A 12,785-nucleotide genomic window follows, 5' to 3' on the forward strand; every position below is an offset into this window, starting at 1 on the left:
AGTATTCCATTATGAATATACCACAATTTATTTTTCCATTTTTCTTTTGATAGAGAATGTTTCCAGGTTTTTGTTTTATTTTTTGTTTTTTGTTTTTTTTTCCTGTTATTAACATCCTTGTGTATGTTTCAGGATATACATGTTCAAGACTTTCTCTAGGTACATATCTAGGAGTGGAATTCCCAACTCATGGGATATATGAATGTTCATACAAGATAGTACCCAATTTTTTCTTCGGAGCATTGTTCCAGTTTATATCCTGCCACAATATATAATAATTTCCATAGCTCTACATCTTTACCAACATTTGTTATTAGATTTTTAAGTTTTTGTCAATCTAACTCACATAGAAAACTTCACATACTTTTATTTTACATTTCCTAGATTAGTTATGAGGTGGAGTGTCTTCTTATATTGTTATTGGATATTCATGTTTTCTCTTTGGTGAAATGCATGTTCATGGTTCTTCCCATATATCTATTTCCTTATTGATTTGTAGGAGTTTTTATTCAGAATACTAACTTTTTCTTAGTTGTATGTGTTGCATATATCTGGCCTTATGGTATTCATAATGCATGGAGTTTATTAAGATTAAAGTAGTCAAACATAACAATCTTGTCTTTTTATACTTACTAGCACTTTTAGGGTAGTGGAGCATGGTAGTTAAACCCTGGACTACGTAGATTTAAGTCTTGGCTTCTCCATTTGTTAGTCATGTAACCTTGAGTAACATTTCATAGTCTCTCTATTACATTTTCAAAGAAACAACTTTGGGGCTTTTGGAATCTTCTGTTATAGCTTTGTGTCCCTAGTTCATTAATTTCCATTCTTTATTATCTCCTTTATTTTGCCTTCTTTTGTTCAGCACATCCCTCCCCTTTTCTGTCCTTGCCAGTTCTTACGATGAAACCCAATGTTATATTAGAAAATACAAAAGATAAATATTTAAGCATTTAAGATGATAAAGTGCTAACTCCTGTTTTGACTCTTCACAGTTATTATTATATTATATTCAATATCTTTTAATCCTAAATATTTTAATTTCCATTGTGATTTCTTTATTGACCCATGAGTTGTTATGAGAGGTTTTAAAATAGCTGATTTGGTTGATATTTTGGCTCTTACCATTTAATCTCATTGTAGAAAATTAAGTTATATCTGGAAAATATGTTTTTATAGTATTAATACTTTGAACTTTATGACATAGTATGTCATTAATTTTGGTAATTTTTCCATTTGTGCTCAAGAAGAATATGTTTATGCACAGGGTTCTCTAATTATTGGTCTGTACTCTAACAAGATAGGCTTCGAGGTTACCATTTGAAAATTGTATTGAAGTTTTTTTCTTTCATCTACCAATAATAAAGTATTTTGAAATCTCATTTGATTTGTCACTTTCCCCCTATAATTCTATTAATTCTTACCTTATATTTTGAAACAATTTATTAAGATCATATAAATTTTTAAATTTAATTTTCCTGATGAATTTAATATTTTACATTATTTGCTGATTTTCTCCATCCCTAATAATGCATTTTTTCCCTTAAAGTCTACCTTGTCTGATGGTCAAGTAGCTACTACAGCTTATTAGTATTTGCCTGTTACATTTTTCTACATCTCTATTTTTCACTTTTTCTGAGTCTCTATTTGGGACTCTATTTTTTTTTTTTCTATTTGGGACTCTAAATAGCAAATTATTACACATTTTTAATCCTGCCAAACAATTTCTTTTACCAAGTGGAATGAACCTTGTAATAGTAATCTGTTCCTTCTTTCTGAAGTATCTAATCTTAAAAGTTCCTCTAGTTAATTTTATTCTTTTTTTTTTATTTTCCTTTCATTTTTTTAACCCTTTATTTTTTTATTATTATTTTTAAAAAATAAATTTGTTTTTTATCGGTGTTCAATTTACCAACATACAGAATAACACCCACTGCTCATCCCGTCAAGTGCCCCCATCAGTGCCCGTCACCCATTCACCCCAACCCCCGCCCTCCTCCCCTTCCACCACCCCTAGTTCATTTCCCAGAGTTAGGAGTCTTTATGTTCTGTCTCCCTTTCTGATATTTCCTACCCATTTCTTCTCCCGTCCCTTCTATTCCCTTTCACTATTATTTACATTCCCCAAAGAATGAGATATAATGTTTGTCCTTCTCTGATTGACTTATTTCACTCAGCATAACTTCCAGTTCCATCCACGTTGAAGCAAATGGTGGGTATTTGTCGTTTCTAATGGCTGAGTAATATTCCATTGTATACAAAAACCACATCTTCTTTATCCATTCATCTATCAATGGACACCGAGGCTCCTTCCACAGTTTGGCTATTGTGGACATTGCTGCTAGAAACATCGGGGAGCAGGTGTCCCGGCGTTTCATTGCATCTGCATCTTTGGGGTACATCCCCAACAGTGCAATTGCTGGGTCGTAGGGCAGGTCTATTTTTAACTCTTTGAGGAACTTCCACACAGTTTTCCAGAGTGGCTGTACTGTTTCACATTCCCACCAACAGTGTAAGAGGGTTCCCTTTTCTCCACATCCTCTCCAACATTTGTGGTTTCCTGCTTTGTTAATTTTCCCCATTCTCCATGGTGTGAGGTGGTATCTCATTGTGGTTTTGATTTGTATTTCCCTGATGGCAAGTGATGCAGAGCATTTTCTCATGTGGGTGTTGGACATATGTGTGTCTCCCTGTGTGAGATTTCTCTTCATGTCTTTTGCCCATTTCATGATTGGATTGTTTCTTTGGTGTTGAGATTAATAAGTTCTTTATAGATCTTGGAAACTAGCCCTTTATCTGATACGTCATTTGCAAATATCTTCTCCCATTCTGTAGGCTGTCTTTTAGTTTTGTTGACTGTATCCTTTGCTGTGCAAAAGCTTCTTATCTTGATGAAGTCCCAATAGTTCATTTTTGCTTTTGTTTCTTTTGCCTTCGTGGATGTATCTTGCAAGAAGTTACTGTGGCCGAGTTCAAAAAGGGTGTTGCCTGTGTTCTCCTCTAGGATTTTGATGGAATCTTGTCTCCCATTTAGATCTTTCATCCATTTTGAGTTTATCTTTGTGTATGGTGAAAGACAGTGGTCTAGTTTCATTCTTCTGCATGTGGATGTCCAGTTTTCCCAGCACCATTTATTGAAGAGACTGTCTTTCTTCCAATGGATAGTCTTTCCTCCTTTATTGAATATTAGTTGACCATAAAGTTAAGGGTCCACTTCTGGATGCTCTATTCTGTTCCATTGATCTATGTGTCTGTTTTTGTGCCGGTACCACACTGTCTTGATGACCACAGCTTGGTAGGACAACCTGAAATCTGGCATTGTGATGCCCCCAGATATGGCTTTCTTTTTTAAACTTCCCCTGGCTTTTCTGATTCCACACAAATCTTAAGATGATTTTTTCCAACTCTCTGAAGAAAGTCCATGGTATTTTGATAGGGATTTCATTAAATGTGTAAATTGCCCTGGGTAACATTGACATTTTCACAATATTAATTCTTCCAATCCATGAGCATGGAATATTTTTCCATCTCTTGGTGTCTTCCTCAATTTCTTTCAGAAGTGTTCTCTAGTTTTTAGGGTATAGATCCTTTACCTCTTTGGTTAGGTTTATTCCTAGGTATCTTAACCTTTTGGGTGCAATTGTCAATGGGATTGACTCCTTAATTTCTCTTTCTTCAGTCTCATTGTTAGTGTATAGTAATGCCACTGATTTCTGGGCATTGATTTTGTATCCTGCCACACTGCCAAATTGCTGTGTGAGTTCTGGCAATCTTGGGGTGGAGCCTTTTGGGATTTCTATGTAGAGTATCATGTCTTTGGCGAAGGGGGAGAGTTTGACTTCTTCTTTGCCAATTTGAATGCCTTTAATGTCTTTTTGTTGTCTGATTGCTGGGGCTAGGACTTCCAGTACTATGTTGAATAGCAGTGGTGAGAGTGGACATCCCTCTCTTGTTCCTGATCTTAGGGGAAAGGCTCCCAGTGCTTCCCCATTGAGAATTATATTTGCTGTGGGCTTTTCTTAGATGGCTTTTAAGATATTGAGGAATGTTCCCTCTATCCCTACACTCTGAAGAGTTTTGATCAGGAATGGATGCTGTATTTTGTCAAATGCTTTTTCTGCATCTATTGAGACAATCATATGGTTCTTGGCTTTTCTCTTGCTGATATGATGAATCAAATTGGTTGTTTTACGAGTGTTGAAGCAGCCTGGTGTCCCAGGAATAAATCATAGTTGGTCATGGTGAATAATTTTCTTAATGTACTTTTGTATCCTATTGGCTAGTATCTTGTTAAGAATTTTTGCATCCATGTTCATCAGGGATATTGGTCTGTAATTCTCCTTTTTGGTGGGGTCTTTGTCTGGATTTGGAATTAAGGTGATGCTGGCCTCATAGAACGAGTTTGGAAGTATTCCATCTCTTTCTATCTTCCCGAACAGCTTTAGTATTAAAGGTATGGTTTCTTCTTTAAATGTTTGATAGAATTCCCTGGGAAGCCATCTGGCCCTGGACTTTTGTGTCTTGGGAGGTTTTTGATGACTGCTTCAATTTCCTCCCTGGTTATTGGCCTGTTCAGGTTTTCTATTTCCTCCTGATCCAGTTTTGCTAATTTGTGGCTTTCCAGAAATGCGTCCATTTCTTCTAGATTGCCTAATTTATTGGCGTATAGGTGTTGATAATATGTTTTTAAAATCGTTTGTATTTCCTTGGAGTTGGTAGTGATCTCTCCTTTCTCATTCATGATTTTATTAATTTGAGTCTTCTCTCTCTTCTTTTTAATAAGGCTGGCTAATGGTTTATCTATCTTATTAATTCTTTCAAAGAACCAACTCCTGGTTTTGTTGATCTTTTCCACAGTTCTTCTGGTCTTGATTGTGTTGAGTTCTGATCGAATCTTTATTAACTCTCTTCTTCTGCTGGGCGTAGGTTCCATCTGCTGTTTTTTCTCTAGCTCCTTTAGGTGTAAGGTTAGCTTTTGTATTTGAGTTCTTTCCGGTTTTTGGATCAATGCTTGTATTGCGATGTGTTTCCCCCTCAGGACTGCTTTTGCTGCATCCCAAAGATTTTGAATGGTTGTATCTTCATTCTCATTAGTTTCCATGAATCTTTTTAATTCTTCCTTAATTTCCTGGTTTACCCTTTCATCTTTTAGCAGGATGGTCCTTAACCTCCACATGTTTGAAGTCCTTCCAGACTTCTTGTGATTTAGCTCTAATTTCAAGGCATTATGGTCTGAGAATATGCAGGGGACGATCCCAATCTTTTGGTATCATTCAGACCCGATTTGTGACCCAGTATGTGGTCTATTCTGGAGAAAGTTCCATGTGCACTGAGAAGAATGTGTATTCAGTTGAGTTTGGATGTAAAGTTCTGTAGATATCTGTGAAATCCATCTGGTCCAGTGTGTCATTAAAGCTCTCGTTTCTTTGGAGATGTTGTGCTTAGAAGACCTACTGAGGGTAGAAAGAGCTAGATTGAAGTCACCAAGTATAAGTGTATTATTATCTAAGTATGTCTTAACTTTGGTTATTAATTGATTGATGTATTTGGCAGCTCCCAAATTCGGGGCATATATATTGATGATTGTTAAGTCCTGTTGTTGGATAGATCCTTTAAGGATGAGATAGTGTCCCTCTTCATCTCTCACTACAGTCTTCGGGGTAAATTTTAGTTTATCTGATAGAAGGATGGCTACCCCTGCTTTCTTTTGAGGACCATTCGAATGGTAAATGGTTCTCCAACCTTTTATTTTCAGGCTGTAGGTGTCCTTCTGTCTAAAATGAGTCTCTGGTAGACAGCAAATAGATGGGTCCTGCTATTTTAGCCAGTCTGACACCCTGTGCCTTTTGATGGGGTCATTAATTCCATTCACGTTCAGAGTTACTATTGAAAGATATGAGTTTAGTGTCATCATGATACCTATTCAGTCCCTTTTTTTGTGGATTGTTCCATTGGACTTCTTAATGGGGAATTTTGAGAGTCCCCCTTAAAATTTAAAAGAAAAGAGAAAGAAAGGAAACAAAGGGGGTGGTGGAAGCAAACAGAAATCAAAAAGCAAAAAAACAAAAACAAAACAAAAAAAAACACGGGGGAGTATCGTCTAATTCTGTATACTGTAAGTCCCTTGACTTCTCCTGGAACTTTCCAGTGCTGCTTGGTCAATAATTTGTTTTTTCCCCGTCCATGTAGCTGGTCTTCTGGGGGGAGGGGCCTTTTATGCTGATTTTCAGGTATTAGCACTTGGGGGAGCTGCTCACCCCCCTGCCTGGTGCAGTGCTCAGTGAGTGATGTTTAAGCTGCTAATCCTGTGAGGCCACTGTGAGGCTCAGTGGGGGTTGTTTATCCTGTGAGGCCCCAGTTTTGTGCCCAAGATCATGAATCTGAGAAATCATCAAGGAGCTGACACCAATGCAAACACAGGAGGGTTTATTTACAAGCTCGAGCCTGGGTCCAAGTATACCTGACGCAGCGGAGCAGGGACTTGGACCCCGAGATTAATAGGAGGCCTAGCAGCTTTATAGGGACCAGTGGCCAATGGGATACGCAGAAAGTTGCACAGTCATGCTGGTCCACTTGCAGGTGGCAGATTGAATTACATTTTACCTTAAAGTATCCATTTGAACTGGCCTATCACTGAGCCGGATTTCCAGTTAGGGTGTGCTCTGGGCTTGACTAGGGTGGGGCAGTGCCCTAAGTAATAAGCGGGTCAGCACAAGGGGGTGCAGCACAAAATAGAATCAGTCCTGCTCTTCTTGTCCAGGGGTAGGGGATTTTGTTAAATTTCCTGGGTCCCACATTCCCCCCTTTTTCATAGGATCCTGCGCAGCACCCAATCATGGGTCCAGGTTGCTCCCAGAGTGAGCCAGGGGAATGATTAAACCAGGATTCTGACCAACCTTGCTGCTGTTCTCGCTCTCATTTACATTTAAGGCAGCCCATAACCCCCTCCCACCCTTTGTTGTAAGAAGACTAATTCTAATCTCCTTCTATTTTGAAGGACAACCTCGGACTAGGGAGTCTTGGAGGTGGGAAATAAGTGAGAACAGTGCAGTCTTAACTTTAGGGGATTGTCCTTGTCTGGTTGGCTTTTCCATTCTGGAACAAAGTCTTTGAGAACAGCATGTGGGTCAGCAGGCTGGACGTGAGTGTAGTTGACCCAGGGAGTAATCTCGTCAACCTTGCGAGTGGTGGGAGTGGTCAGGATCATGATGTAAGGTCCCTTCCAGTGAGGTTGAGGTGTCCTGAAGTGTCCGGTGTTAGTATCTCCGCACGTATACTCAGTCACCTGGTCGATATTGTTGGGAGTCCAGGAATGGCCCAGTCTCATAGAGGGCCCTCAGCTTAGGCCACACCTGCTCATGGGTTCATTGTAACATTTGGAGGGAGAAAAGAAGTTGGTGATCATCAAATTCAGCAAGCACCTCAGGTTTTAAATTGGGGATAACAGGTGGAGGAAGACTGACCATGATTTTGTAGGGAGTCAGTCCCATCTTATATGGGGAGTTCCTCTCCCTATATAGGGGAAAGGGGAGGAGAGTCACCCAGTCCCCGCCAGTCTCCAGGGCTAATTTAGTTAAGGTCTCCTTTAATTTTCTGTTCATCCTCTCTACCTGTCCTGAGCTCTGGGGCCTATATGAACAATGTAATTTCCAATCTGCCCCAAGTACTAATGCCACTCCCTGTGTTACCTTAGATATGAATCCTGGGCCGTTGTCTGACCCAATTCTAATGGGAAAACCATATGTCAGTACGATGTCTTCCTGCAGTTTCTTGGTCACGATCTGTGCCGTTTCATGTTTGTTGGGAAATGCCTCTGTCTATCCTGAAAAAGTATCTACAAACACTAGTAAATACCTATACCTGTATTTTCCAGGTTTTACCTCAGTGAAGTCCACTTCCCAGTAGGCTCCTGGTCGGTCCCCTCGGAGCCGGGTACCCGGGTTAGATCCATGGGCGGAGGCATTTAATTGGCATCCACGGCAGCTTGCCACAATCTGTTCGATCTTTGCTTGAGAGTTTTTAATCGTGATCTTTGCATGTCGTATGAGGTCTTCCATCTTCCTTGTTTCCAGACGATATTCGTCTTCTAAACTCAGGACAAGCACCTGAATTGGGTGCCCCTTCCATCTTCCTTGTTTCCATGTTTCCACTCCGATGCATTTTGGATAGGACTCGCCGTTCTAGTTCCTCTGGCAAGATGATGCTGGAGTCTGTGGCCCTCCACCAACCACGCAAGCACTGGGTCATAGGCAAGCGTTTGATCCAGTGTAAGTCAGCATCAGTATAGTTGGGGGTGTCAGGCAGGGTCGGTGCCCCTGGATCAGGTAGCGTGGTAGCTAAGACCTGGGTCACCAGATGGGCCACCTCTTTTGCTTTTAAATCGGCTAGCTGGTTTCCCCTGGCTACTGGCGTGTCTGCCTTTTGGTGCCCCGGACAATGGATGATGGCTAGGGCCTTGGGCAGCCAGAGGGCCTTTAGGAGTTCAAGAATCTCCGTTTTGTTTTTAACAGTCTTTCCCTCTGCTGTCAGAGCCCTCTCTCCCTGTAAAGGGCTCCGTGGATGTGAGCAGTGGCAAAGGCGTACCTGCTGTCGGTGTAGATGTTTATTCGTTTACCTTCCCCCATGGTCAGCGCCTTGGCCAGTGCGATCAGTTCTTCCCGTTGAGCCGACGTTCCAGCTGCCAGTGGCTCTGCCCAGACAGTCTCTGTCTCCGTGGTTACAGCTGCCCCCGCATATCTGAGTCCTTCTTGGACAAAACTGCTGCCGTCCGTGTACCAGGTGATGTCCGCATTCGGCGGTGGCTGGTCCTGGAGATCAGCTCTGATTCCGTGCACCTGTGCCAAAATTTCTTGACAGTCATGCAGAGAGGGGTCCCAGTTCTGGGTTCGGGAGTAGCGTTGCTGGATTCAGGGTTGTTGGTGGCTTAAATAAAATTCTGGTAGGGTTTAGCAGCAGGCTCTGATAATGGGTCAGACAGGCATTGCTGATCCAGCGGTCTGGGGGCTGTTTGAGTACCTCTTCAATAGCATGTGGGGTGGTAACATGCAGTTCTTGCCCCATGGCCAGTTTGTCTGCGTCCTTGACCATAGTGGCCACCGCAGCAATAATTTTTAAGCATAGGGCCATCCAGCGGCCACTGTGTCCAGCTTTTTGGAAAGATAGGCTATGGGTCTCTTCCAGGAACCTAAGTACTGGACAAGGACCCCTTTTGCCACTCCGTCTTTCTCGTCCACATACAGGTAGAAGGGCTTGGCTAGATTGGGCAACCCAAGGGCGGGGCAGACAGCAAGGCCTTTTTAAGGTCATTAAAGGCTCTGTTCATGGCCTCTGTCCATTTAAAATTTTGCTGGTGCCTGGTGGCCTCATAGAGGGGTCTGGCCATCTCGGCAAAACCCGGAATCCATAAGCAACAGAACCCTGCTGACCCCAGGAATTCACGTACCTGGCAGACGGTTTGCGGCTGTGGGATTCTTAAGACAGTTTCCTTCCGTGCATCCGTCAACTATCTTTGTCCATCCTTTAATTTGTACCCAGGGTAGCTCACCTCTGCTCTGCAGATCTGGACTTTTTTAGCTGAGGCCCGGTATCCTAGGGCCGCTGTGGTCTGGAGCAAGTCCCGGTGTCTCGCAGGCATGTGTCCTGGTCCTCCGCCGCCAACAGGATATCATCTACATATTGTAATAAAGTCAAATGAGGGTGCTCGGAACGGAACTCACCCGAGTCTTCGTGTAAGGCCTCATCGAAGATGGTCGGTGAATTTTTGAATCCTTGTGTTAGTTGAGTCCAGGTGAGCTGGCCATTGATGCCTTTCTCAGGGTCCGTCCATTCAAAGGCGAAGAGGTCTTGACTCTTGGGCGCTAAAGGCAGGCTGAAAAATGCATCTTTTAAATCTAATACCATATACCAAGTTTTGTCTGGAGGCAGGGTGGAGAGGAGGGTATATGGGTTTGGGACTGTAGGGTGCATATCCTCTGCTCGCTGGTTGACTTCCCTCAAGTCCTGGACTGGCCTGTAATTGTTAGAGTTCAGTTTCTGAACCTGCAGCAAGAGAGTGTTCCATGCTGATTGGCAGGGCCTTAATATGCCGAGTCCAATAGTCGCCGTATGTGGGGTGTGATTCCCTTTCGTGCTACTAGAGGCATGGGGTATTGGCGGACCCTGACAGGGTCTGCCCCCGGCTTCAGTTCTATGTATATGGCCGGTCGATGCTGAGCCAGCCCGATTCCCCCAGTTTCTGCCCACGCTTGGGGAAATTCCCACAGCCAATGGTCAATGTCAGTCATTGGGGCTGAGGGCATTTGGTGGAGATGATATTTGTCTTCTAAACTCAGGACAAGCACTGAATTGGGTGCCCCTTCTTGTTTAGGACTTTTACCCCTTCGAGGTGGAAGCAAATTTGCGCCCGCATCTTGGTGAGCAAATCCTGACCTAACAACGGGTAGGGACACTCAGGGATGACCATGAAGGAGTGGGATACCCGGCCTGTGCCAAGATCCACAGTTCTTCGGGTAGTCCATGAGTATTGTGTGGTGCCCGTGGCCCCTTGCACCCATGATGTTTTGTTTGCCAATTTCCCTTGGGGTTGTAATAAAACCGAATGTTGTACCCCAGTGTCCACTAGGAATTCAACAGGTTGCCCCTCCACTTTAAGAGTTACCCTGGGCTCGGGGAGGGGTGCCGAACCCTGGCTCCCCTCATTGTCCAGGTCCTCCATTTCTAAGATCTTGGCAGGGGCCTTAGATCTTTTGTTAGGGCAGCTTTTTACCCAGTGGCCCTCCTCTTTGCAATAAGCGCATTGGTCTTTGTTCAGCTTAGGGTGCTCCTGACGGGGACCAGGGCCATCCTCCTTACCTATCCCTGAAGCCAGCTTCTTGAGGTGCCTCCATCTTTCCTGTGGGTCGTCCATGGTTGTGGCCAGCAGGATCTTGGCCAGGTTTTGGGTCTGCCGGTCACTTAGTTTGATTTGTTGTTCTTCTGGACTTTCTCTATTATTATAGACTTGTTCTGCCACTATCACTAAGTCCTGCAAGCTCTTCTCTCCCAGTCTCTCTACTCTTTGCAATTTCTTTTTAATATCCGGAGCGGCCTGGTTAACAAAAGCCATGATAATTGTGGCCTTTGTTTCCGGGGCTTCTGGGTTCATAGGGGTGTACTGCCTAAAAGCCTCTATGACTCTCTCTAAGAAGGCTGCTGGACTCTCATCCTTACCCTGCCTCACATCATAGACCTTGGCCAGATTGGTAGGCTTGCGCGCGGCAGCCTTGAGACCTGCCATTAGAGTCTGGCGGTAGATCCGGGGTCTCTTCTTACCTTCAACCCAGTTGTGCGCTTTGGGGAGTAAAAATGGTTTTAGCCAAGGAGGGGAATTCTCGATCATGTCCTGCCAGATCAGGATGTAGGGAACCTGGTCAGAGTGGCCGTCCGGTTTGTCCCTGAAAATCACGGTCTTAACCTGTAAGATAATGTGTAGGTGAAAAGTTCCTTCCTGGGGCCATCCCACGTCAAAAGTTGGCCATTCTGATATACAATAAATTTGGAATCTCTTTCTCCGTATGTCTATGCTCAGAATACGAGCTCTTTACCTAATATCCGAGAAGTGAGCGAGCATAAGAGATAGGGGAGTGGTTTCTGTCTCCCCCATTATGTCCCCAATCCACACCAAGACACAGACAGTAAAGATGATTAACAAGGACCCAACAACACAGACAAATGCACAAACAGTTAACAAGGACATAGTAACACAGACAAACGTGCAAATAGTTAACAAGAACACGGTAACAGACAAACAAACGTTCCATGCGGCCGCGGAGACAAAACAGAAAGTAACCTGAAGGGCTGGCAGCCGGCCCTCCTTACAGATGAGGACCTCCGTCCTCCTTACAGATGAGGACCCCGTCCTCCAGGCAGGGGCAAGGGATGTCTCCTCAAGACCCCCAGTCGACGGCCCGCCAGCACGTCCTCCTAAGCCAATGCCGACCCAAAACAGATTGGATTTCCTACAGGTAAAGTACAGTTTAGAGCTCTCAGAAAATATGCGTGCAAAAGGTGGAAAAAGTTGAGTGCACTCACCACGCGTGAAACCCTCCGGATGGGGTCCTGGAGGTTTCTTGGATCCCGGATGAGCCCCCAAATGTTGTGCCCAAGATCACGAATCCGAGAAACCACCAAGGAGTCGACACCGATGCAAACACACGAGGGTTTATTTACAAGCTCGAGCCTGGGTCCAAGTATACCCGACGCAGCGGAGCAGGGACTTGGACCCCGAGACCAAGAGGTGTAGCAGCTTTATAGGGACCAGTGGCCAATGGGATAGCAGAAAGTTGCACAGTCATGCTGGTCCACTTGCAGGTGGCGGATTGAATTACATTTTACCTTAAAGTATCCATTTGAACTGGCCTATCACTGAGCTGGATTTCCTGTTAGGGTGTGCCCTGGGCTTGACTAGAGTGGAGCAGTGCCCTAAGTAATAAGCAGGTCAGCACAAGGCGGGGGCAGCACAAAATAGAATCAGTCCTGCTCTGCTTGTCCAGGGGTAGGGGATTTTGTTAAATTTCCTGGGTCCCACACCCAGGAGGAACAACCACAGTGGCAGCGGCCAGTTCTAGAGCCCTGGATTCAGCTCCCGCAGTAACTATGGAGCTCTCAGTCTGCAGAGGCCTGGATGCTCCGAGGGGCGGGGCCGCTGATCTGCTCAGCTCGGGGCAGGAGCGTCCTTGCTGTCCTGGGCCCTCCTGGCCTCTGCCTGTCCTGGGGGTGAGGCCGGATCCTGGGCTGTGTCCCCAGCG

At 44.0% G+C, this 12,785-nt stretch overlaps 1 protein-coding gene across 4 annotated transcripts in view; it reads left to right on the forward strand.

Annotated features, from left to right (window-relative positions):
* Positions 1-12,785, forward strand: part of CHM (CHM Rab escort protein) — a 243,980-nt gene that overhangs the window by 108,273 nt on the left and 122,922 nt on the right. The window lies entirely within an intron of this gene.

Source organism: Canis lupus, chromosome X (genome assembly GCF_048164855.1).
Source record: "Canis lupus baileyi chromosome X, mCanLup2.hap1, whole genome shotgun sequence".
Lineage (NCBI taxonomy): Eukaryota > Metazoa > Chordata > Mammalia > Carnivora > Canidae > Canis > Canis lupus.